The following is a 27,899-nucleotide window of genomic DNA, read 5'->3' on the forward strand; positions in this document are numbered from 1 at the left end:
TTTTATTTTTTTGTATTTTTGAATTAGGATACTCTGAAGAGCTATGTGTAAAACTTGTGAAGGTGCATGTTGTTGATAGGATCCTCCAAAGGTTCACCCTCTGTGGTTGAGAGTTGATATGCACCAGATCCATAGGCTGTTGTGATAATGTAGGGACCAAGCCAGTTTGGTTCGAACTTGCCCTTCTTCTCTCTGTCTTGTTGATTTGTAGGATTTTCTCTGAGAACTAAGTCACCTACCTCAAATGTGCAATTCTTGACTTTATGATTGTAGTTTCATTGTTCCTTGACTGAATGATATGTTGCTTGAGTGACTATCTTCCTTGATGAAGGAACTGAGATAGAATTACTAGTGTGTGGACTACACAAGCCCGTATGCATGTCACCTAAAGAAGTTTGGGCATCCCTGACATAAAAGTCCTTCAAGGAAGCTCCATTAAAGGTCCATGATGTATCACCAGTAGGAAAAGGATGTGTGAAACAAGTGGATGAGTTATGAAGGCTTATGATTGCGAAAAGAAGTGAAAGTAGGATAGTATGATGGAGACTTAGGATCAACAAGTATGCTTTTTTACTTGAAATTTTAGAAATTTTGCCCCCAGTTATTTTGATATTAGGGGAGATCAACTCTTGTTGTTTTTCTTTCATATGATTTTTATCCTTGACCTTGATTTTTCCAGAGTCCAATAGATTTTGATTTTGATTTGGACTGAAGAACTTTTCTTTATTTTTGACTTTTAGATTTTTCTTTTCAAAGCTTGATTTTTGATCCCCAATGAGTAAGGGATTTTGTAATTCTTGTTGATCCAAGTCTAGGAGAGGAGTGGAAATGGAATGAGTGGATAAAATGGTAGAGCTATGTGAGTTCTCAAGAGGGTTGGCAATATGCTCAATAGATTCTTCACTGGAACCACTCTTAGGACTATTGATATCAAGAATTGCTTGCACCACTAGAGGAAATTTGCATTCAAACTTAGTACCCACAACACTAGGTGGTTCACACCTAATTCGTTGGTATTGGAATTTGCTTGTAGACTGTTCCTGTTGACTGAATACCTTAGGAGATAGTGGGAGTTGATCAACATGAAAGATATACTCACCACATCCCAGGTCTTTAAACTTGAACTTTTCTTTGATCTCTGCTTGCTTTGATGTTGAAGGTTTTAATGATTTAGGATCAATGTATGCAGAAGAAGGGATAGCTTCCCTATTACTTGGAATGATCATCTCAATTTTTGGTCTCAAGTTATTGTAGTATATGAATGGATTTGGGTCAGCTTTGATGGTCACTTCAACTCCATTGTGTGGAAACTTGATACATCGATGATATGTAGATGGGACTGCCCTCATTTCATGAATCCAAGGATGTCCTAGTAATATATTATATGTGAGATCCAGGTCTAGGACTTGACAAACCACATCCTTTGTAACTGGCCCAACTCTAAGAGGCAAGGTGACTGTGCCTTTGGATGAACGCTCTTCATCATCATATGCTTTGATGGTAATTTTATTTGTAGAATTCACAGCTTTATCATAATATCCCAATTGTTTAATAGTGTTCAATGTACAAATATTTAGACTTGCTCCTCCATCTATCAGGACTCGTTTTATTCGATGTTTGTGTAGGAAGGCTTCAATGTATAAAGGTGCATTATGTGGTTGGCTCACGAAGATGCCATCAGCTTCTGTGAATGTAAGGGAGTGTGGAACAAAAAGGTATCCCAGCATGGCTTGAAACTGGTCCACGTTTAGATCAATAGGGACAGTAGTGTCTCTCAATATTTTGTCAAGAATAGCTTTATGTGTGGGGGATATACGTAAGAGCTCAAGGATGGAGATTAGTGCAGGTGTCTTCCCTAACTATTCTACAAGGTCATACTCAGGCTTGGTTGATGAGGAAGCTATGTTTTTGGATGGAGCACCTTGCAAAGTGAATTTACCTCGACGAGTTGTAACATGACATTCAAAGGTAGGTTCGGAAGAAGATCCAATGCCTTTTAGGACAATTTTGGGTCTTTGGGTAGAATTTTCAGGTGTTTTGTCCTTGATGATAATGGTAGAGACATAATTGTCCATCGAGATGTGATTGATAGTTGAATCATAGTTATAAGATGCTTTGGTATAGTTGGTTTGGTCATCTGTGGCTTTAGACTTTCGCTTGTCATGTTTTGGGAATGGTTCTTTAAACATTTCATGTTCTTGATTGGATGAGTCCCTCGATGTCAATGTCACCTCTATCAATGAGATCTTGTATGATATTATTCAATCGATGGCAATTTCCTATTTTATGTCCCTTTCTTTTATGAAATTCACAATACTCATCATCATTCCACCAATTTGGTTTGACCTTTGGCTCATATGGAGGAAAATCTGGAATAGTGATTACTTTGTTTGCCACTAGTTTCTTGAAAACTGAATCTAGTGGTTCTCCCAATGGAGTGTACTTCCTTCATGATCTAGAAGTTGTTTGAGTATTCACTTGATTGTTTGTAGAGCTTAATCCCAAAAAAATGATTTTTGTTCATATCGTATTGGCATCAACAACACCATCATTGACTATGTTCTTGTTTTTGTTCCAAAATCTTGGCTTATCTTTTCCTTTAAAGTCATCTTTGTTTTCCTTGAACATCTTAATGACTCCTTGTTAAATTAGGACCTTTTCTGTCGCTAAGCCTTTTTCAATGATGTCCTTGAAGATGGACAAAACAAGCTTTCCTTAGATCATAGCCAATGTCATTGTTAACATTCTGAGTGAACATCTCCACCATTTGTTTTTGTGGAATTTCACAAGAGCATCTGCTGGCTAGATTCCTCCATCTTTGTAAAAATGATGAAAAAGACTCTCCATCTTTTTGCTTGGTGTTGCACAAAGTAGTGACTGATATGTCTGTCTCTATGTTGTAGGAGAAATGTTGAATAAATGCCTCTGCTAAGTCACCCCATGACTTAATACCCCATTCCATAGCTTGATCACCTAAACTTTGTGGGAATAATCTCATCAAATGTGTCTCTTCTACTACTACCTCAATGTAGGCTATGAAAGACTATCTTATGTGTTCCTTAGGATCCCCTTTGCCTCTATACTTATCAAATTTAGGTGTCACAAAGTGTGTAGGAAAAGGAGGCATTGGAATGCTCTTGTCAAATGGATAAGGACATATGTCTCTCATTGTGTATGTTGGTTTCGGTGTATTTATGTCCTCTATTTTCTTTTGTAAGTCCTTGATTTGTTGTTCCAAATTGCTCTTAGGGGGAGATCGAATTCTTAGACCATACCCCATGCTTGAGGCACCAATTGGAGGAGGAGCATGTTTCATATATGGATGATATTGATCATACACATGTTCATATGGAGGAGGTCTATAATGATGGTGCGCATATGGACCACTTGGTATAGATTCATGTTGAGGAGTGAAATATCTGCTTTGTCCATGTATACCATACTCTACAGGCATGTCATGAGTTTATTCTAGTGTGTTGTCCCCAAATTTGACATGGGGTTTCCTTGTGTCTAAATTTTGAGCATGCCTTTGAGTATCCAATTGCTTTGGTGGTTGATCCTTAGGATTAGCATGTGCTTGAGTGTATTTTTCTGCATAAGACTTCCATAATGGTCTGCGAAGGTGAGTATCATATGCTTGACCATGTGTGTATGGGACCTCCGGTTTTTGAAAAAAAGATGATGGTGATTTAGGCACAAGATGTGGTCCTCTATTGCCTCCACTATTAGGTCTCCTTTGATCGATGTTGGAGTGAGTTTGTTGCAAAGGTATATTTTCCATTATTTGAGACATGTCAAAATCATGAGGGATCTTGGCTCCACTTTGTGCCATCATTTGTAAGAAGTATTGTCTATCCCTCCTCATTATTTCCTCAATCAATCGATTGAAATGGGGATCCATAATGGATTCTTCCACATCTACCGAATGTATGGAGAAGTTGTCCATATTGTCATTGTGTGTATCATTGTTATTTGTAGTGTCCATGTTCTCAACATTTGGCATGTCTCTATAAGCATCCATGTCAGGTAATGTAGTATGATCAGAATTTAAAAAAATATCATTGTCATACTCATAGGAACTCATGTTTGTGGACTCTTGAGCCTCTTTAGTTTCTCTCCTAGATTTTTGGGAATGGGTTTCAACCATGAACTAGGTATTGACCAAGATGTGTGAAACTAGATGAAAATGGAAAGAGTATGGAAGACCAAGAGTTGGATGGAATGTAATTGGATCTGAGGTGTACTTGCAATGTCCAAAGTGTAAGACCAAGTATGTATGTAGTAGAGTAGGTGTGGCTTCCAAAGAGATGATAGTTTCTCTTGATGAGGTAAGTTGACCTTGACTCTAAGTAAGACCAAATGAGACCCAAAGGTGATAGACCTTGATGAGGGACCACTTAGCAAAATGTTGTTGTATGTAATGTGTTGACAAAGTATGATGAGGACAAGCAAGTGACCTTTTGACTCAAGTTTAGACAAATGTGAATGTAATGTAAGGTGTAAAGCAATGATGGACTTTGTGAGACCCAAAGACAGGTTGAATGCTAGATGAAACCTGGAGAAATAACATAAGAAGCTCAAGAATTTTGAAACTGACTGTGTTTGTTTGTTGGACTGTAAAATTTTTTCAATTCTGAACACAGACGCGCTTGTATACTGCACAAACGTGATTTCCTGACACAGACGTGGTTCTGTTTAACACAGACGCGAGTCTGAGATTTTGTAAATGCAATGTTGATTCTGATAACACAGATGTGATTATACGACACAGACGCTATTATGTCAGACACAGACGCGTTTCTGCAAAATTTGTGCAATTTTTTCCAATCTGTGAAGTTGCTTTGTTGTGACCAAATCTGAATGTTTGACTATTTTTTCCTGACAAGATGACACAGTGTTGATGAGGACTCAATGTTTGCAAGTGTTTAGACAAAAATGACTCAAAGAAAAGTGTGTTGTTTGATGTAAAATTGTTTTGCATACACTTGAAGACACAAAAGACACAATGTTTTGTTGTTTGGTCTTGAATGTTTTGAATGTTTAAAATAAGTCAAGCACAATTCTTATGGCTGGCCAAGACAATAGTTGTTGATCCCACATGAGGTTTTACCCTCGAGGCTACGCTATTCAGAGCAGATACTTAGATGCTTGACCTCACTGGCTCTACCCTCGGCACTCACTTCTTGGGTCAGCCAAGCATCAGTCCCCACGAAAACTCCCCGTGGTGAACTTTGTATCTCTACTAAGAACCGTATGTGTGTGGGCCGCTACCAGAGGTCCGACCTCCTGCCCCAACAACTAGAAGGATTTTGGCTTCTAAAACAAAAGGTGCTAGTAAGGGGATCCGCTCGTGTGGCCATACATGCGGCACTTTCAGCTCTGTAAATACAGAAGGCTCCTAGCCGGTAGGGGTTATGCCCTACAACTGATCAAATAAATTTGATCAAACGGGTTTATGGGGAGACATAGTGTCGGTATGAACTAATCAGCACACGTTATCCATAGTTTTCACCATGAATACAGTTGTTTATAGTGGTTCAGAAGAGGTGGGTTTTCCTCACTACCACTTGGGTCGTTCTCTTCTCACTAGTAGGCCTAATGACCACACGGGAAGACAGGCCCTCTAAAGATTTAAACAAAAAGAGCCTATTGCTCAAGACACAAAAGACAATGATTCAATTTTAGTGCACCAATTAAAGTGTTTGCTAGTCTATGAAAACAAGGCACACAATAAAAATCAAAAACCCTTGCCAAGGACCTGCAACAAAGATTTAGTAGTTTGGATTGTTTGAAATAATCACCCCTTCCTGCAAGCACACAAGTTAGGTAAATTTTAGATCCAAAAGACTTTGTGAGAATAGGGGCCTTCAACAAAATGATTTTGCTTTCAAGACAAGCTGCACCAATTTTGTTAGCTAGATTTGAAGAAGTTAGCTCAAAATAAACTAGATCTGAAAAACCAAATGATTAAAACTGAATCAATAAAAAGAAAACCCTAAAAATGAAATCAGTGTGTATAAACGTAGGTACAATACACAAACACGGCGTTGAGACATAGACACGCTTCTGTGAGACACAGACGTGACTCCGTAACACAAACGTGGCTTCTAGACTCAGACGTGCCTATAAACCCCACAGACACGACTGGAGATCACAGATGCAATTTTCAAAATCTGCAAAAAAAGATGAAATAGTGTCGTAGATGTAGACACGGTTCCAGATGTCACAGATGCGGCAAAAAGTCACAAACGCGATCCGAAAGTACGCAGACGCAAAAATATCAAAATGTTGTCGAAAAATGTCAGATCTGCAACTTCGAAACACAAAATCTACAACAAAGATGTTAAATGCAAAAGGGACAAGAGTCCCACCGGGCGTGCCAAAATGTTTATGGTGAAAATGGATAACAATAATATTGAAAGGCTAAATGGATTCAACCACAAAAACCCTAGCCTAACAACAACAAAGATCCACCATAACATATGAAGATTACCTAAGATAATGCAAATCAAATGAAATCACAAAGATTATACCATCACATGTCCAATAGGGTTTGGATCTCCATTCTTCCTATCTCCATTGATCTTGCTTGATATATTTGCTCTCAAATTTTATGTGCACAAGAGCTCAACAAAGAACAGAATGTGGTTGCAAGTAGGATCACATATGAAAAGCATAGTGTAGTCAAGTAGTTAATTGATCAAGTATTTAGTTAGGGTTTGATAATGAAGGAAGCATCTCCTTATATAGAAGACACCATAAGAAATGGAGGGATAAGATTGAGAGGTGTAAAAGGAGGTCGGCTATGATTAGAGGGTAGGTAAAGAGAATAATAAAATAATGAAAGGGTAGGTAGTGTATGAATTAAGAGATGAATGACATGTGTCATGGGTAGAAAAAGCTAATGAATTAATTAAATAAATAAAGATTTATTTAATTAATAGAAGAAGTGGGATCAATTAAATAAATAAGATATTTATTTAATTTAGGAAAAAGGGTAAATTAAATAAATAAATGTATTTATTTAAATGAGAAATAAGACTAGCAGAGGATAAATAAATTAATTAAATAAATAAAGATTTATTTAATTAATAGAAGAATTAGGCTAAAGTAATTAAATAAATAAAATATTTATTTAATTAGACATGACAATTTTAGGTGTCTACACACGAAATACAGATTTGTTCTTTAACCAGATAGCAAGTTAGGTGCCTAAAAAAGAATTTAAAGAATACACGATGTTTAGTTGATTCTCTTTAGGCAACATGCAAAAACAATGTATCAGTAGTCATTTTGTTTTTTATTATTTGATAGGCATATGCTTGATTGATAAATTCTTTGACAAGCATCCTGCAAGAAACTGGTTAGGCTGTGAAAATATTAGGCAGACATAACACGATTTAAGGTTATCATTAGCATAATCAAAATTCGATAGAAAACCAGAAAAGTGAAATTTGTTTTAACCCGACAGAATACAACATCGTACGACAATTATCATAGAGTAAAACGACAAAAGGATTTTATCGTATGAGTCAGAAATGAGCATAAAATGACAAAAGACAAAATCAGATATTCAGAACAAAATATCATACGACACCCCTTTTTGATTCATATGAAAAATCAAAGGCTTCGCCAGAATGTCATATGATGCAGTAATACCACTCGTACGATATTTCACAGAGATTGTATGGACGAAACATGCAGGATTTAAATATAAATAAATTTTGAGGCTAAAAAAGCGGTCTTTTGCCCCACGGTGGGCGCCAAAAATGTGTGTGTGAAAAGTGGATCTGTATCTGTATCTAAAATACACAACAGTTCAATTAAGCCATTAAATACATGGTTAGTAAATCAATAATCAATGAATAATAAACCATTACATAGTGACCCATTGCCTTCTAGTAGATGCGAGTTTAGATTGCTCTCAAATTGCTAAGCTATCTAGTGACTAGACAACACCTAAACGAAGGATTTTTAAATCTATATAAGCATGAATATGAGCTAAATGGATGCAAGATTTAAACTAGATATGCAAGATTAATCTAACATGATTTAAGCAATATATGAGATAAATGATCTAAATATGTATGAAATAACTAATATGCAATATCTCAATGCAAATTCTCAATGAACCTAGAGCAAAAACAACATAATAACAATATATTCTCCAGGATTTTTTTGAATGAGAGATGAGAGCCTGAATTTATAGAAAATTCAGAAAGAAACCAAAGGCTGAGATCAAATGATGATGAGCGGTCAAGATTTTCCAAGAGGAAGCACAATCCAGGTGAATTGATGTGATTGGATGATTTTCTCAGTTTTAAAGGAAATTGAACTAAAATTAAGATAAAATCAGGAAAAAACTGATTTATTCTCTATTTCATTCAATTTTAATATTTAATTGTTTTAATTGCTTTCTTTGAGATTATTTATCAATTTTTAATTTGTTTTTAAAGATTATCTCCAATTGATTTCTTTTCTCAAATTTTTTAATTTTTTTTTCAAATTAATTCCTCTTTTTGATGATTTAATGGCAAATTGATTTATTTCATTAAATATGCTAGGATATTCAATAAAAGAAATAGGATAATTGTTTAAAAATGATTTACTTGGAATGATTTAATTAATATTGGTTGATTAATTTGTCATGTGATGTTTGATGATTAAAGAATTAATTGTGTGCTCAAGATTTATTTAATTGTGTTTGGTTAGGACCTTGGTGACATTGTCGAGATTAGGGACTCATGGTTTAGATGACCATTTTTTAGGTATTGCAATTCCTAGCTCTTTGTTGTCCATTTGGGTTGTTGGCTTTCATGCCAGCCTTTTATTTGTTGTCTTTATGTTGGACTAGTAGTTCTATTTTGCTCTACCTGTTGATCTTTCTGTAAAAGGTTTCGGGTCCTTAAAACCTGTTTTTCCAATTAATCAGAACATTTCAAATTAGCTTATAAGAGAAGCAAAACAACATGCAAATCCAACTACATCAATTGCAAAATCAAAATTTCAAGTTTGCACTTTCAAAAATGCTTACTGTTTTTCAAAGGACAAAACATCATAGAGGTAGAAGCTCGTACGAGTCAGGAATAGGACTAGGATGACAAAAGAATCCGATACAACACAAGAATACTTGCAGCATGACAAAATGGGCTTTTTTGAAGGTTCTTGTACGACATAAGGGTAGGTTCAGGATGATAAAACTAGTAGACTTAAACGATAAAACAAACTTAATCAGTTTATCGTACGAGACAGGATCCTATCTCACACAAAATGATAATGGGCGACTTCTAAATGCCAAAAAAAAGAAAAAATCAACAAAAAAATTCACAATTGAAATGATTAAAAGGTTTAAGTTCGATCACTTATCGTTGGCTCGTACTTCCGCGGTTGATCATGTCATCTCTAGCGCTTGAATCGATGCTCTTGTGTGGGAACCACCATTTTTCTTCACACAAGGCTTTTTGAATTTTCAAACTTGGGAGGTTAAAATGAATTGAAAATGACACTTTTATCCCATATATAGCCAAAACCCTAATTTTTCAACTTGCTCCGATGGACATGAAAATTGTATCCTTGGCTGATTTGCCTGTCCTGATTCCATTTTTGGGATCGAAAAAGAAATCTGAGATCATTCTCCTAGTCAATTTCAATACAATTTGGACCACTTAGTGCTTTTCATTAAAAGCTCAATTCGCACTCAATTTCTCATGAATCAACGCTGAATCTCAAATTTATTCTACAAATCAACTTTGCGCTCAATTTCTTATTAATCATCACTAAATCTTCAAATATTCTTGTGACTCAATTTTTGTGCTCAAATAAAAATCATCACTAAACAATTGTCTAATCATCATTTACCCTTGCTATCTTTCTATTTCACTCCTGAGGGGGCATACTCATGACCTTATGACCTCACATCTTTAAAGTCAAGAAAATTTTCAAATCTTCATCAAAAGTCAAGCAAAAATATTTTTCAACTAAAGAAAATCAAATTCTTATTTCTAAGAGGAATCTCAGCTTCATTGCTTCATATCAAGTTGAGGTCTCTCGATCATTTGAATCGAATCAATCGCTAGGAGTATATTGGTTTCATTGCTTCAAACCAAGTTGATATTTGCCTTCATCTAAATTAATCTCTTAACGTTAATCAGTTTCATCGCTTTTAATCAAGTTGATTATTCATTTAAACTCAATCAAAAGTTTAAAGAGTATCTTTGATCACACGCTCAATCTAAGAAGGTGTTCAGTTTCATCTCATCAAATCAAGCTAGACAGTTTATCTTCGCTCATCATGTCTTGATCAATCAAGTTCAAGATTGATTTTATCTTCGCTCATTGTGTCTAGTTCAATCAAGTTCTAGATCAGTAAGATCCGCTTCTTGATCAATCAAGTTCAAGTTTGGTATCTTTGCTCTCTATCGTTCCTAGTTCAATCAAGTTTGGGATTGATTTCGCTTTAATCAACTCTGTCCAGCTTCATCACTTCAAATCAAGTTAAACACCTTGCTCTTCATCTGGTTTGTGATCAATCAAGTTCAGAACTAGTATCTCCTAGACATCAACTATTCTTTGAACCAACACGTTGCTCGCACATTAATTCAAAGAGGGGAAAATGTAATACCCTAAAATTCATCATCTAAACCATGGGCCCCTAATCTCAACAACATCACCAAGGTCCTAACCAAAGGCAATTAAATCAATCTTGAGCACACAATTAATTTAATTCTTTAATCATCAAATGTCACATGGCAAGTGAATTATTCTATATTAATTAATATTTATTTAATTAATTAAATCATTCCAAGAAAATCATTTTGATCAATTATCCTATTTAATTTATTAAATATCCAAGCATATTTAATTAATTAATAAACTTGCCATTTAATCATGCAAGAAGGAATTAATTTATTTCAAAAGAGGAATTAATCACAAAGCAAGAGTTGAATTGAAAATAAAATAAAAGAATTGAATTGAGAGAGGAATCAAACTTGAGATATTATTTCTTTTTCTAAATTGAGAACTTGAAATCAGAAAAGCAATTGAAAGGAATTTAATCATTCTCTAAAATTGGAACTCAAAGCTTTTGAGAAAAAGAAGTTCAGTGGCATTGAAAAGACTCTTTTCTTGAATTAATCAAGAATTACCTATTTTTATCACAAGTGCATGGAATTAATTAATTCAAATCACCAATGCAACTCGAACTTCTAATCGGAATGCATTTCAATTAAACTATAATTGGAATCTATCTCAAGGTTAACTGAATCTGATTTCTCAATTATTTCAATTATCCTAAATTGTTCTTTTTCTTGATCTCTCTTGTGATTATCTATAAATTGAGCCTTCATCTCTCATTCAAAACACCTTGGAGATTTGTTATTATACTATTTTTTGCTCTGGAGTCATTGAATATATTGTGCTTGCTTTTTGAGATTATTTGCATCTTAGTTTAGCTTTTTCCATATTTATTTCAATTATGATTGTTTGAATTCATATTGCTTGAATCCATATTGCTTGAATCTTTCATCCATCTTGCATCCATTTAGCTTAATCTCATGCTCATATAGATTAAATCCTTCATCTTGGTGTAGTCTAGTCACTGGTATTGCTTATACAAATCTAAGAGCAATCTTATACTCACATCAGTTGATTTGTTATGGTTTTATTATTAATGCTTATATCTATCTAACCATACATGTAATGACTTAAATGAAGTGTTGTGTCTTGTAGCTTATAGATTCTTATTTCACTTTTTCACACACACATTTATGGCACCCACCGTGGGGCCAAAGACTACTTTTTTTTCAGCCTCCAAGACTAACTTTTTATTTTTATTTTTTTCATATTTTTGACTTTTTGGATTTTTTTCCCATACAGTTTCGATGAAATATCGTATGATTTGGTACGGTTTATCGTATGGCTAGGTGAGAATTTTCATATGATTCTGTATTCTTTTGGTTAAAAAGCAAGTTTCATTCTTCAGGTTTTCTATTCAATTTTGATTACACTGACGCTGACCCTGGTTGGTTATCTATTTATTTGAAGAATTTTCACAGCCTAATCAATTTTTGCAGAATGTTTGTCAAAGACTATGCTTGTAGCGCAAAGACAATATGACTACCGATTCGTTGTCTTTGTAGGTTGCCTGAGAAGAATCGACCAAACATTGTGTATTCTTTAAATTGATTTTTAGGCACCTAAATTGCTATCTGATTAAAGAAAAAATCTGTATTTTGTGTTTTAAGAAAATTCTGAGAGGTAGGAGAGTATGCTCTTGTCTTTATAGACAATCATAAATCCAGACCCTTGAGGCATTTTCTTTAAGTTTGAGATTTGTATATCTTTAGGAGGCCTACCCTCCCGGGGAGCTAATAACCCTATAGCCATTATGGTCAGTGACAGGGGAACGACTCAAGTGGAAATGGCTAAATGCCAAGTACTCCAACCCACTATAAAATAAACGTGATTTGATGAAAATCAAGTCAACGATAGTGCTCGGGAATAGCTCTCCTCTGTACCCTCAAGTATATTAAACCTTGGTTTTCAAGGCTGGGAGACCTCTTAATTGAGTTTATACCTCGACATGTTGAATGGATCCCTTACTTGTTCCAATTAAAATTAGAAGCTATCTGGTTCACCTCCAAAAAGGGGGATAATATTTGTGCAAGAGAGATAGTAACTCTCCCAAGATACTTGTCATTTCATGCTCCCATTAGCATTTGGAGTCGGCTAATATGGTGTTGAGAATCCATTGTGTGAGACTCAACAACTATATTCTGATTAGCTATTGGGTGTGTACCTAAGTCTACAAGAAAAGGTTTTCTTTTCTCACCAATTTCCATAGGGTTTGCATGATGTGATTGGAGTTATTATTCATATTACATGTTTTCTGTGTTTTCATCCCTTAAACTAAAACTGGAGAAAACAAGAAACAAACTCAGTGATCGAAGCTCTATCCGTGTCAAAACTAAGTCTATCCTAGTTGAAACTTTTTCTATGTCAAAACTAATTCTATCCTAGTTGAAACTTTGCCTGTGTCAAAACTAAGTCTATCCTAGTCAAAACTCTGTCTGTGTCAAAACAAGTCTATCCTAGTCGAAACTCTATCCATGTCAAAACTAGTCTATCCTAGTCGAAACTCTATCCGTGTCAAAACTAGTCATCGTCAGTCAATCAAAAACTCAGTCCATCTCAAAACTGGTCATACTCAGTCATTGAACAACTTAGAATTTTGCCTCTATCTAGTAAACAATCATACGAGTCTTCTGATTTATCGTCCTGTTTCATATTCTGTGTCGTATGATATTTCATCAATCCTAACAGTCTATCATTTGAGCCTGCATTATGTGTCGTACAAGTCCTTATTATCTATCATCCTGTTTAGGGAACTGTCATTTGAGCTTGCATCCTGTGTTGTACGATAACCCATTGCATTGGTCAGTTTGTCATTTCAGACATACCCATCTATCATACGGTACTAGGCAGCAACTCGTACGAAACACTATTTTCATCATCCTAAAGCTATTAAACTATCGTCTGGTCCTGTAAAACCTGTCGTACGAATCTCTGATTTTGTTAGTCCAGAATAGTCAAACTACCTAAAATAGTCTACGATGAGCATAAAATTGGCTATCATCATCCTAAGCATAAACAAATCAAAAGAATGTACCTCTTCCATTTGTGTTGCATGAGTTTGTCAATCATCTTTTAGCTAGTTCAATCAACTACTTATCAAACTTAAGTCACTTAGATAATGTCTTATACAGGATAGGTCATTCCTAAAGCCAAACTGAGTCTTAGTCACTTCTCTCAAAACAACTTAGATAAACATCTTACATAGGATAGATCTTTCTTGAAACCAAACTAAATCTTAGTTTCTTTTCTCAATCGATACATTAAATGAACAACTAGCTCCAAATTTGATCTTGACTTCAGCATCACATACAACTCTAGGTCACATCAGTCAGTAAAAATGTCTGTTCAAACCAGAAGCTCTTCTAAAAATTCTGACAAAAGTAAGAAGCTCGTGGCTACCTTGGCCCAACAAATTCAAGATCTCAAGAAAGAAATATACAACATTCAAGCCCAACAAAAATATTCAATCACCCCTCTTGAGATGAAAAATTATGATATTAAGAACACTAGACTTCAAGAAATGCTAAAACAATTACATAAGATGGAACATAAAGTAATTGAAAATCAAAAGTCAAATCTCATACAAGATCACAAGACACCCTCACCAAGACAAAAAGACATTTATTCCCTAGATAGACACTTTACACCTTTGGGGCAATCTATTGAGTAATCTTTGGAAGAGCTTCTTTAGAACAATCTTATCATATTACCTAAAAAGACCACGTGGGGATGTGAAGTTCTGACTAAATACTGTGGATACCATAGGCATAACAAACATAAGATTCAAGATCTCATTGATAATGGTGTCATTGAAATTGAAGATCCTAATGACTCACCTAAAGAAAAAGAAGGAACTAGTTCTAAGCATGATCAAAATGATGGACCTGTGTCTAGCAATGGACCACATATAGACTCCATTTCTTCCATGATGCCACCATCTCCTAAGGCTTTTGAACAACAATTCATATCATATCCCTCAAATAATGAAGCTAATGATGAAATTTTTCATGTTGACCCTCAAGGGCTATCTCAAGGGCCATCCCATCCAATGGTTGAAAAAGATCCTATCTCACTGGAATCCCATGATGATTCCCTTATACCTTTCCATTTCTTCCAAGATGATCCCTTTCCATCTCAATAATAAAGCATACTTCCTAAGCAATATCATGATGCCTCTTCTACCTTTTCAAACAAACCTATTCAAAATGAAGATTCAAATACTCTATCCAATGGTCCTCTTCCATGTTAAGATCAAAGTATGCCTTTATCTCCTTGTCATAATCATCCACGTTCACCTCAAGGATCCATCATGCCTACAAAGCCCTCTCATGATCCTACAAGTCAACATATTTATAAACGTAAAGGGGTGGACCTTCACAAGAAAGAACCCCTCCATGTCAAAGACAATATTAAGGGTCATGGCCTCAGTGACATTCCTCAAGATGGTGTTATCCCTACTAATCCAAGTACATGCCTTCCCCTTCATCTCTTCCATCCATTTTAGGACCCTATATTCCTCCATCCCTTGTGTAGGATCAACAAAGGCGTACATTTGCACACACCTTCTCTTCATCTAAAAGGACACAAAAGCTCACTGAGAAAAAGAAAGCAAAATCAAAAGCTATATGGGTTCCTAAGGCACTGGTAGAAGCAATGCATTCCAAGAAACTACAAAAGAATGGAAAATCAAAAACCATGTGGATCCCTAAGTGTCTCCTTGAAGCACAACTGTCTAAAGAAAAATCCAAATCCACAGCCAAGATTGTTGTTCCTCCATTCAAACCTTCCAAATCCATTTCTCCATCACCTCTTTCATCTATTTTGGATCCTCATGTCCCAAACTCCCTGGTTGTTCCTCCATCCAAATCTCACAATTTGAGATCCACTTTTCCTCCATCAATCCACCATTCCTCAAGATGTGTGCCAATGGTGATCCCGTAAATGTTTCCATTCACTCATGCACCAAACTTTCAACATCTAGTCCATTATCCAACACATATTTTTCATCCTTCCATTCCCCTTATCCAATCCTTTTCATAAGACTTTACCCTAGTTTCATCGCAAAATCCAAAAAAAAGGAAATCAACATTGGAGATGTTGGACATGTACACTTAGCTAATTCCTTCTTGGAAAGACATCTTTATGCTAGACCAATGAACTACTGACACAAAAATCCCTGACCCTATGAACAGCATTCACCTTCAACAATATCATATCTAAGGGTTGGGTTAGTTCAAGTTTTGCTTTCTGCATTGCATATCATTTTATTCAAAGCACTGCATCACATATAGTTTCTTTTTCAAATGCATCTCATTCATACAATTTCTGCATTAGCATATAGCAGTATCAATAAAACAAGGCAACTATCCAAGTTTATCATTTGTTTGCATCCAAGACAAACAAGGGTCGTCTCCTTTCTTAGATATTCAAACATGAAGTCCTTGAGGTCATAAGGTCATTCATTTTTAACATTACCCTGTGACGATGCTTTACTTATGGTTGGGTAGTGATTTCATTATTTGAGACTTGTTAACCCAAAATCTATCAACTAATATATCTCAAACACATTAATAAAATCTATAATTCATTCTAGACACCTAGTTGATCATATGACTAGTGAAAAATCTAAAATTCTACTTCAGCGCCATTGTAATTGTCACACCCAAGTAGGTTTCATTACTTACAAGTCAAGGCAAAAAAAAAAAAAAAAAGTGCTATGCCAAATTTTCATCTTGAAGTAAAAGAGCAATGATATATAACTGAAATATCATGCATACAAGTACAACAAATATGTTTACTATGGGAACATGTGAGTAACTTCATCAGGGCTATGAACGCCTATTGGCAATGGAGCAATATTTGGGAAATTAGAGTCTATAACCTCATCGGAGCTCTAAAAGCTTGCTGGCAGTGAGGCTCTATTCGAGATGCTTTTGAAGTTAGAATGATCCATGTAGCTAGTCATATAGGATGCTAAGGATCTTCAATGAACACAAGAGCGGGAATTAACTCATTTGCACTCACATGGGAAAAAGAAGATCAAAGTTTCAAGAACCAATGGGGAAGTTTTATGCGTCCCCATTTGTAAATCCTGGTCACTAAGTGTGTTAATTTGGATGTTCCAAGGGACCTTAAGGATCAATTGACCACTTATCTATGAAATATTTTGTACCTCCAATTCAATGGGTGTGTTACAAAGTGCTAAACAAACACGGTTATCCTTGTTCGAATAGGAAATACATCTTCATCATGCATATTGCATTAACATAGGTCATATCAAAAATTCATTGTCTCCATATGCATTCTACAGATCATCATGTCATATAGGTATGCATACTGGGGGCATAGCTAAGAAAATTCTAAAAAAAAATCATAAAATATCTTGGAAAAAATCCTAAAAATCAAAAACTCGCAAAATCAACAACTGGTAATCAAAGCAAGAAAGAATAGACTATCCTTCAAACCAAATCAACCACAGACAAACTCTCAAAGTCTGCAATCAAACTTATCACGTGTCTTGTTAATAAATCTATCAAACTCTATCAAACATCAACATGTCTTATACAAGGAAGGGTACACTCGAAACTAGACAAATTAGTCTTATACGGGGTACTTACTCTTTGAAACTAGACATTCCTATCAATAAGAACATAAATCAAAAAAATGACATAGATTAGTATGGCTATTGGATTTTGTCCAGGTTGGTCTTATCTCTTGTACTGAAATGCTGCATCTTTACTTTATCTTTTAGTCATTTTTGTAACATTCTGGTTCTTTTGGAACCCTCCTGGCTTGAAATTGATCAATGACCTAGTCTTAAGGTAATCGACAGAGCACATTACATGTCCTAAGCAATGTCAACAAAGTCAACTATTATGTCAGTGAAACCTAGTTGTCGACTCTAAATCAGTCACCTGTCTCTTGACTACTGAAGAGTTTTATCACTGAATACACAAGCAAACAACAATACTGAAAATAATCACTAAACAGTTTGAGCTATGCATGAACATTTTCTTTGTGTGTTGTCATTTATATTGGTTTTTGATTATTATCCCTTTGAGTAACTCGAGCAAGTCTATCTTGACTAAGAGGAGCAAGGATTGGGGGCATAATATTTTCTTTGTTTTCTGCTTGTAGGAATGATTCTGATGATCTGGAAACATCTAATCAGTTGGGTGTCTGTGATAAGAGCCTTCACATCAAGGTGAAATTGCCACACATACCTTGACTCTGCTTATTTGTATGCTACAAGGAGGTTCACATCATTTCTTTGTCTGTTTTGAGGGAATTTATTTATCATTCAATCTGGGTCCCTATGAAATCTGTCCAAGGATATGAACGAAAAAAGGGTCATTGCAGACAAGATAATTAATATTGCACATGAAAAGAAAGGAACTCTATTCTGCCTACTATGTTTGTTAACGCTCAGTGATGAAAATTAAGCATTTCAAATCCAGTGACTAGGTTTAGGTTGCATCTCATTTTTCATTTCATTCTGCATTTTGTGAATTTAGAGTGATTTCAGTATGATAACAATGATCTCTTTATCTTCTGAATGAGAGTTGGAAGCATCATCATTTCTTAGCAAAGTGGTCTCTTTTTCATCACTTCTCTGATCGAGTACTTGTGTATTGAGATGTTAGCTGCATACATAAGCATTTTATATAGATTCATACATTCATTTACATTCATCTTATTGCATAGAAAAATTAAAAAAATACAATTTGCATTACTAGTTACTCATTTTCATCATTTATTTGCATATGAAAAGAAACAAAAATAAACATCCATATTCATTTGCATTACATCCATTCTAAAAAGATATGCATACATATAGAATAAAGCATATAGAAAACATCTCATAAATAGATCGAAACATGTTCAATGAAGTCAAATCAAGGTCTCGTTTATATAACAATAAAGTCTCATGGTACAAAATGATGTCAACTGACATATACAAACTCCCATCAGAGTAAGAATCATAAGGGATACAAAACATGGGTGTGTCTACACAAAAATCTAAGAGCTACACAAAAAAATCTAGCTCTCTGCCTCTCCCTCATAGCTAGGTAGTGGAGGATGTGAAGCCTACTGACCAAGGTCCTGACGAAGTTCCCAAGTTCCCTTAGACCATGCCATGTACTGTGAGTAGGGTACAACCTATTGCGCTACAAGAACCGCTATGCTATATGCTGCAACATAGTATGCTAACCGACTCATCTGATGGAGTACCTCCTGCCACAAAGGTTCTCACTCTGCCCAAATCTCTACTAGTTGTCGGTCTCACTCCATGAGCTGAGTCAGTGCCACTATCAACTATGATTGCAAACCCACCAAACGTGCTCTCATTGACCATGCTGCATCAGCTGCTCCCTGCTCCCTGCTCCCTCGTAGGCTCTCCACCTCCATCTCCACCTCTATCTCCACCTCCAGTTCCACCTTGATCATCTCTCCTCTTTCTCACCTATTTGGGAGCTACTCTCTCCTCCACTCCTCCACCCTCCGTCACCCTCACTCCACCTAGTCTCTCACCAATAGCCCTTAGCGATCCACCCTCTCCTCTCTGCTACTACCTATTACCAACTAGCACCATGTTGCTTCTAGTGCTAGGATCACCACCTGTCTGCCTCGGATCCTCGACTCTCTATCCCTATCCCTGTGCCTGCATGGGGGCATCATCCTCAACCTCCTCTATGAGAGGTGCCTACTCTGTTGTATCAGTAAATCTTGAGAAAGGGTGCTGCTAGAACCAATTCCTATACTGGGGCAATACCCCTGCATCTACAATATCATCCTTGCAATCCCATCTTAGCCATTGTAACCCAGTCAAATCCTACATGCCTAGGGCATATGATAGCCTCAACACCCATCCGCACCTCTCCTCATCTGCATAATGCGCGTATACAGTAAACTCCTGTGAGATCTCCTGAGGTCTACCATACTGTCTCATCACCCAAGATACAACAAAGTGCTCAATAACTCTCTATGATCTGCCAATGAGAGGAGGGGTCATGAATAGGTCCCTATGAACAACTCTCCAATCATCCCAAGGATCCAAACCCCTGTATGGTCTCCATATCATGACTATCAAGTCGTCCAGCTTTTATCTCCAATAATCTGTCTTGCCCAAATGGGGCTACGTAATGTACCCACAATATATATAAACAATAGGCTGCTATGGAATTCTGGCATCATCCACAATCAGTATGCATACTAGGAGCTCCTCCCAAGCCCATATCTGTTAAATCAAAATGCAGCCATACTCTTCCTCTCCCTATATACAATCCCATGCATCTCGTCATACATGTGTGCCAATATACATGAACCCTAGCCTAATCTGTGGGGGTGCTCCACAAGTCTATCCAACATGCTTCCCATCCACATAAAAACCACTATTGTCCCCTATTCGGCATAAGAAAGTAGCCGATGAAACCTACCAAGAGACAAGCTAGTGGAAATTCCTCACTGTACCTGGTCATCATCATTTCCCAACTAATAGAAAGTGTCAGAATGTCTGCATCCCTAAATACCTATCTCATAGCTAGTAGCCTAGGATGTTCTGCTACATCATAACCTACCTTATCCCCAGCAAAAGGGATACAGAGAATCCTGTATACATCCTTGGGAGTGAACCTCATCTCCCCAACTGGTAAATGAAATGTGTTATGCTCTGAATGGAACCTGTCAACTAATGCAATGAGCACACCATGATTTACACGGATATTAGGCAACTCGAGAAGATGAGTCAATCTGCACAAATCAATATGTGGTCGGTCAACATCAGATAACTGACAAACTAATGTCATGGTTGGTGGATATACACATCTGAACAACACATGGGGCAATCGAACCTGCAAAAATCAAACAACGACAAATCATGAAACATTTCAAATTAGCCTATAAGAGAAGCAAAACATCATGCAAATCCAACTACATCAACTACAAAATCAAAATTTCAAGTTTGCACCTTCAAAAATGCTTACTGTTTTTCAAATGAAAAAACATCACAGAGGTAGCAGCTCGTACGAGTCAGAAATAGGACTAGGATGACAAAAGACTGATATGACACAAGACTAGCTGTCACACAACAAAATGGGCTCTTTTGAAGGTTCTCGTATGACAGAAGGGTAGGTTTGGGACGATAAAACTAGTAGAGTTAAACAATAAAACAAACTTAATCAGTTTGTTGTATGAGATAGGATCTTGTCTCACACGACAAAATGATAATGATCGACTTCTACATGCCAAAAATATGATAAATTCAACAAAAAAATTCACAATTGAAATGATTAAAAGGTCTAAGTTCGATCACTTACCACTGGCTCGTAGTTTCACGGTCGATCATGTCGTCTCTAGTGCTCAAATTGATGCTCTTGTGTGGGAACCACCATTTTTCTTCACACAAGGATTTTTGAGTTTTCAAAATTGGGAGGTTAAAATGAATTGAAAATGACACTTTTACCCCATATATAGCCAAAACCCTAATTTTTCAACTTGCTCTGATGGACATAAGAATTGTACCCTTAGCTAATTTGCCTGTCCTAATTCCATTTTTGGGATTGAAATCAAAATCCGAGATCATTCTCCTAGTAAATTTCAATACAATTTGGACCACTTAGCGCTTTTCATTAAAAGCTCAATTCTTTCTTCAATCCGTGCTCAATTTCTCATGAATCAACGTTAAATCTCAAATTTAATCTACAAATCAACTTTGCACTCAATTTCTCATCAATCATCGCTAAATCTTCAAATATTCCTCCGAGTCAATTTTTGTGCTCAAATAAAAATCATCGCTAAACAATTGTCTAATCATCATGTACCCTTGCTATCTTTCAATTTTACTCCCGAGGGGGCATACTCATGACCTTATGACCTCACATCTTCAAAGTCGAGAAAATTTTCAAGTCTTCATCAAAAGTCGAGCAAAAATATTTTTCAACTAAAGAAAATAAAATTCTTATTGCTAAGGGGCACCTCAGCTTCATCGATTCATATCAAGTTGAGATCTCTCGATCATCTGAATCGAATCAATCACTAGGGGCATATCGGTTTCATCGCTTCAAATCAAGCTGATATTTGCCTTCATCTAAATCAATCTCTTGACGTTAATCAATTTCATCGCTTTTCATCAAGCTTATTATTCATTTAAACTCAATCAAAAGTTTAAAGAGTATCTTTGATCACACGCTCAATCTAAGTAGGTGTTCAGTTTCATCGCATCAAATCAAGCTAGACACTTTATCTTCGCTCATCGTGTCTTGATCCATAAATTTCAAGATCGATTTTATCTTCGCTCACTGTGTCTAGTTCAATCAAGTTCTAGATCAGTAATATCCTCTTCGTGAACAATCAAGTTCAAGTTTGGTATCATTTCTCTTTATCGTTCCTAGTTCAATCAAGTTTAGGATTGGTTTCACTTTAATCAACTATGTTCAGCTTCATCGCTTCAAATCAAGCTAAACACCTTGCTCTTCATCTAGTTCGTGATCAATCAAGTTCAGAACTGGTATCTCCTAGACATGTACTATTCTTTGAACCAATGCGCTACTCGCACATTAATTCAAAGAGGGGAAAATGTAATACCCTAAAATTGGTCATCTAAATCATGGGCCCCTAATCTCGACAACATCACCATGGTCCTAACCAAAGGCAATTAAATCAATATTGAGCATACAATTAATTTAATTCTTTAATCATCAAATGTCACATGGCAAGTGAATTATTTTATATTAATTAAATCATTCCAAGAAAATCATTTTGATCAATTATCTTATTTATTTTATTAAATATCCTAGCATATTTAATTAATTAATAAATTTGCCATTTAATCATGCAAGAATAAATTAATTTATTAAAAAAGAGGAATTAATCACAAAGCAAGAGTTAAATTGAAAATAAAATAAAAGAATTGAATTGAGAGAGAAATCAAACTTGAGATATTATTTATTTTTCTAAGTTGAGAACTTGAAATTAGAAAAGCAATTAAAAGGAATTTAATCATTCTTTAAAATTGGAACTCAAAGCTTTTGAGAAAAAGAAGTTCAGTGGCATTGAAAAGACTCTTTTCTTGAATAAATCAAAGAAATACCTATTTTTATCACAAGTGCATGGAATTAATTAATTCCTATCACCAATGCAACTCGAACTTCTAATTAGAATGCATTTCAATTAAACTATAATTGGAATCTATCTCAAGGTTAACTGAATCTGATTTCTCAATTATTTCAATTATCCTAAATTGTGCTTTTTCTTGATCTCTCTTGTGATTCTCTATAAATTAAGCCTTCATCTCTCATTCAAAACACCCTGGAGATTTGATATTATACAACTCTTTGTTGTGGAGTCATTGAATATATTGTGCTTGCTTTTTGAGATTATTTGCATCTTAGTTTAGTTTTTTCCATATTGCTTGAATCCGCATTGCTTGAATCTTTCATCCATCTTGCATCCAATTAGCTTAATCTCATGCTCATATAGATTAAATCCTTCATCTTGGTATAGTCTAGTCACTGGTATTGCTTATACAAATCTGAGAGCAATCTTATACTCGCATCTTTTAGAAGGCAATTAGTCGATTGTTATGGTTTTATTATTCATGCTTATATCTGTCTAACCATACATGTAATGACTTAATTGAATTGTTGTGTCTTGTAGATTATAGATTCTTATTTCACTTTTTCACACACACAGTGTTAACATCAATGCAGAAGGGGGATATTGTTGGTATTGTATTGTCATTGATGTCAACCGGTATAGGATGGCGACCAGTATGGGAGCTGTATGTGTAGTACTATCATTGATACATACAGGATGTGATATATTTGATGTCACCTAGCCTAATAGGTCACTGGTACATAGTTTAGTGTTGACTTGTGTTGAAGACATAAGGACTACAGATTGGTAAGTGACATGTTGGTAGTGCATTGTTGCCAACCAACAAGAGAGCAATATGTTGGGGTGTTGATTTTGATGAAGAGGTGGAATGTTACAAACATCACATCAACACCGGAGGTGAAGTATGTGCAGGCCACCGGTATGCTGTGTGGATGTGAAACAATAGGACTCCCACAGGATAAAGATCTAGTCGCCATATTAAGAGAAGTCTGATAGTGAGTGTGCTCAATCAGATCAAGTGTGTCTGATTGAAGATGTATATGATCAATGTCAGCTAAGGTATGTTAGTGCAATGCCAAAAGCAGAATGCAGATGACAAGGATCCACTCCCACCGGTAAGTGGAGCTTATCTCCTATTATGTAAGGAATGTATCATAGTTCTTCAAGATAAGACAAAAGAGTAGAAGACAGGTGATTGAAGGTTCACATCAAATGAACTGGTGAAATAGTAAGTTGCCTTATGTGCATGAGAACAAGGATGTGTATTGGATCTACAAGGGTAGACAAGATGAGTTTCCAGTACAAATATTGAAGGATATGTTTGTCACTTTGACAAACCAATTGATAGGTGAACTAGTCCATTGATGAAGAAGGAAAGTTGGAATAGCTGCAGACAGAGAATGTTGCTGGAATGAAGATGAAGTTTTGTGCCACAGGTATGCATGGTATCTTACTAGTATACATGCAAAAGATACTACCTGTATAGATGTCAACCAGTAAGCTGACAAAGTGCAGATGCAGAAGGCTCCCATCTGTTGATGATGTGCATGAGGTAGGTTGTCAAGTATACTGACTGGTTTAGGTGTTCCATCGGAAGAGATGCAAAGTGACAGGGAGGAGATAGACCGGTTAGGGTATAACCAACAGGGTTTGTGAACCAGTAGATGAACCCGGTTGTGTGGTTGGTTGGTGATCTTGTTTGGACCGACACAAAAGCTCAAGCAAAGGTGGATGCCGACAAAGGGGCCACATGGAGTTGAAGTGGCATGCATGCATAGGTTAGTGAAGAGTTGTCGGTGAGGTAAGTGGTGACTGGTTGACATTAATATCCATAGCATGTTTTAGGGATCAAGAGCAATAGGGTACAGCTCGAGACTGATTAGAGGACAATGAACTAATTTGATGACTTCCTGATCGAGGCTGAGTCTCCAAGTGTTTATTAGGGTACGTGAACTTATCTACGTGATCGCTTCATAGGTATTTGATAAGTGTATACTGAAGAAGGTGTTGTGTTTTCCAAATAGGGAAAACATGTTCTGAACGCAGCAGGATTGGTAGAGTCTGATTGATCCGTTGTAGGTAGTCAATCCCTGGACGAAGATCTGATTCGATTTGCTTTTCCTCGGGGTAGATGTAGAAACCCTAGCGAGCCAGAAGTTTTAATGTCGTTCATGGCAAGAAAACTCAAGTATAAGTATGTTGACTCATGACTAAAGAGATTGATGATGTTGCAGGCTAGATGATAAATGATAGAGAGTGAATGAGCAACATTGAGCCAGCCAGTCAGAGACTTCATTGAAGATCATGGAGACTGAGTGTTGAAGGTGCAACTAGTGAGAGGTTTTGGCTGAGGCAAAACTAGCAAGGACAAAGAAATCGGTAAACTACAAAGTGAGTTACAGTGGTGTAAACTGGTAGTGCTAGAACCTATAAAAAGGGTAGAGAAGAAGTTGCAGTATAGTGCAAGCACTTGAAGAGATCCAGAAAGCCAAAGATTAGTGTCATGTTAAACCTACAACTAAAGTAATCAGCAAGCTAAGAACCAATAGTGGTCAAAGAGTAGAATCGATAGAGAAGAAGAAGAGGTTGAAACTATAAGGTTGAAGTAGAGAGTGAGTTGAAGTAGGAGATAAGGCTGTAGTAGTAAGAGAGTGAGAAGAGAATCGACAGAGAATTGGATAGAGGAGAACTGGTGGAGAGATTTGCATGAGAGTTACAAAGTTCTTTTGTAACAAGGAGATTACTTTTGTATTTGATAGATGATCTTGTAATCACTAAGTTGGAGCTCGATGCAGGGGTTGGTGCTCCTTGGGTTGGTGCTCCTTAGGTTGGTGCCCTAAAGTAGGAGTGGTACTCCTTGGGTTGGTGCCCTAAATATTTTAACCACCGATGTTTTTATTATGAGGCTAGATTGGAGTAGTAGTCTCCAACAACACTTCTCACCGAGTTTTTTCCCATCTTAGGTTTTCCTCATACATTTGGTGTTATGAGATGTCCCTTTTATGTGTGGTTGCATTTGTGTTATCCTTTCATCTAACTAGTATGTATGCTTTATGTTAGATTAGTTAACTGGTATACACACATAGGATAGAAAAGGGTTAAGTTTGGAAATCATTGATTTGTCGCCCCCCCCCCCCTCTCAGTGGCATCTTGTTTTCAACAATTGGCATCAGAGCCTAGGTTCCCAGTTGATAAGCTTTCTCCAGCATGGGTAGATTCTGGTATTTGAACATAATGGTTTGTTTAGTGTCAATTCCTACTCTAGTTTTTTATGGTTCAAATTGTTCTATTTGGAGTTGTAGGATGGAAGCCTACCTATTCTCTTTAGGGTTTGATGTGTGGATGTCAGTTGTTAATGGCTACCCTAGTCAAGTCAGTCCTCCCATTGATTCAGATGCAGAAAAAAGATACCGATGCAATGATGTAGCAAGGAAGGCTATATTATGTGGGCTCACAGATGCAAATTGGCAAAGAGATTATGGGATAGATGAAAGAAGCTCTATGGAAATGAGGCTAGCACTACAGAACCGTTTTGTGAAGACAAGATGAGAAATACAATTCATGTGTCTACATATGATGAAGGCAGATCTCTTTGCAGACGTAGCAATGATGAAGAAGAAACTCACCTCTTTATGGCTCAAGAATCAAAAGATGAGAGACACACATCTGAGAATGATCGTGCATATAATTCCTACTAGTAAGATGTATTTGGTAGTGAGTGAAGATGGAGAAGAAGAAAAAGCAGAAGTTGATCTTGAAGGATAACTTGTAAGTAAACTTGAAGAACTTAGTAGAGGAATGAATACAAGTTATTCAATAATGTTGCACTTGTGGAACAAAACCAGTTGATCAAATGCCTTGAAGAATCTGAGAAATGTATCTCAGAGTTGAAGACCCAACAAGAAGACACCAAGGAGTGTCGGGATAATGATCTAGAATCTGAGCTAGAAGCCAAGAATAAAAAGTGTCATCAGCTAAAAGGACAAATGGAGAATCTCTTAAATGACCTTGAGAAATGTCAAAATGAGCTCAACATGAGGATCCGGTTTGATGGCAGCAATGATGCCTTGGACAAAATATAGAAGAAGAAAAAGCATTCCAAGGATACCGAAGGATTAGGAAGTGGTGTCGGTGAATGCTCCACCAACAAGAATGTCCCTCACAATGAGATTATGTTTGCTTCCTCTAATGTAGATAACAAGGGACAAATCTTCACATTCTGGAATTCTCCTTGGAAAAAGGTTGATCTAACCACAACCAATGAAGACATGACGCCAAGGATGATGACTGGTGATGCAAGAAGGAGCAACAATGCAGATCCAAAAGGAAAAGGGAAGATGAGAGAAGGCAGCTTCACCGGATGCAAGAACATGAGAAGACAACAGAGAAGACCTCCTTATGGTAGAAGACAAGGAAATGCTACCACCCACAAGACAAAGCAAGTGTGGGAGAAGAAGGTATTATATGGAAGAATTGAAGAGTGTGGATAATACAAGATCCACCCCTAGAGAAGCAAAAATGAAAATACTAAACTGGTAAGAGCTCCTCATGCATGGAAAAACAAATTTGTAGGTCTCAAGCCTCTTTTATCTGGTTATTGTTTTTCATGCAAATAATATGGCCATAGGGACGATGAATGTCAAATGAAGCCTAGGAATAGACAGTTTACTCTTCCTAGAGACAATATTGTTGTCTGTTGGAGGTGTAATGGTTTTGGACATAAAAGTCATGATTGCAGAAGGATGAAGGTGAAGTCATACGGCAATCGGTGTAGTAGCTATGGTCAAAATGAAAATGGGTATAGAGAATATGAGAGACAAAGGGTTGCATGGAACAAAAGGAGAAATTCTCTTGCAAGATCAAGAGGTCCATTGGTTCTGGTAGCCAGTTACAATAGCATGACCAGAAGAGGATGGTCAAACTGGTTTAACAAAAGGCCTTCCAATCATGTGGTTGGTATGAACATTGTTTGTTTCTTTAGCAATGCTTCTAATAGTAATGCGGAATCTGGTAGAGCCAATCAGCTAAAGAAGGTATAACCTACTCCCAAGACTAAAAATGGGAAGACGAATGAGACCAAGCAGGTTTGGAGGAAGAAGAAAGAAGATGCAACCATGGACTGGCACTGTGCATTCAATGAATGGGTGATATCT

This window comes from Cryptomeria japonica, chromosome 5, assembly GCF_030272615.1.
Source record: "Cryptomeria japonica chromosome 5, Sugi_1.0, whole genome shotgun sequence".
NCBI lineage: Eukaryota > Viridiplantae > Streptophyta > Pinopsida > Cupressales > Cupressaceae > Cryptomeria > Cryptomeria japonica.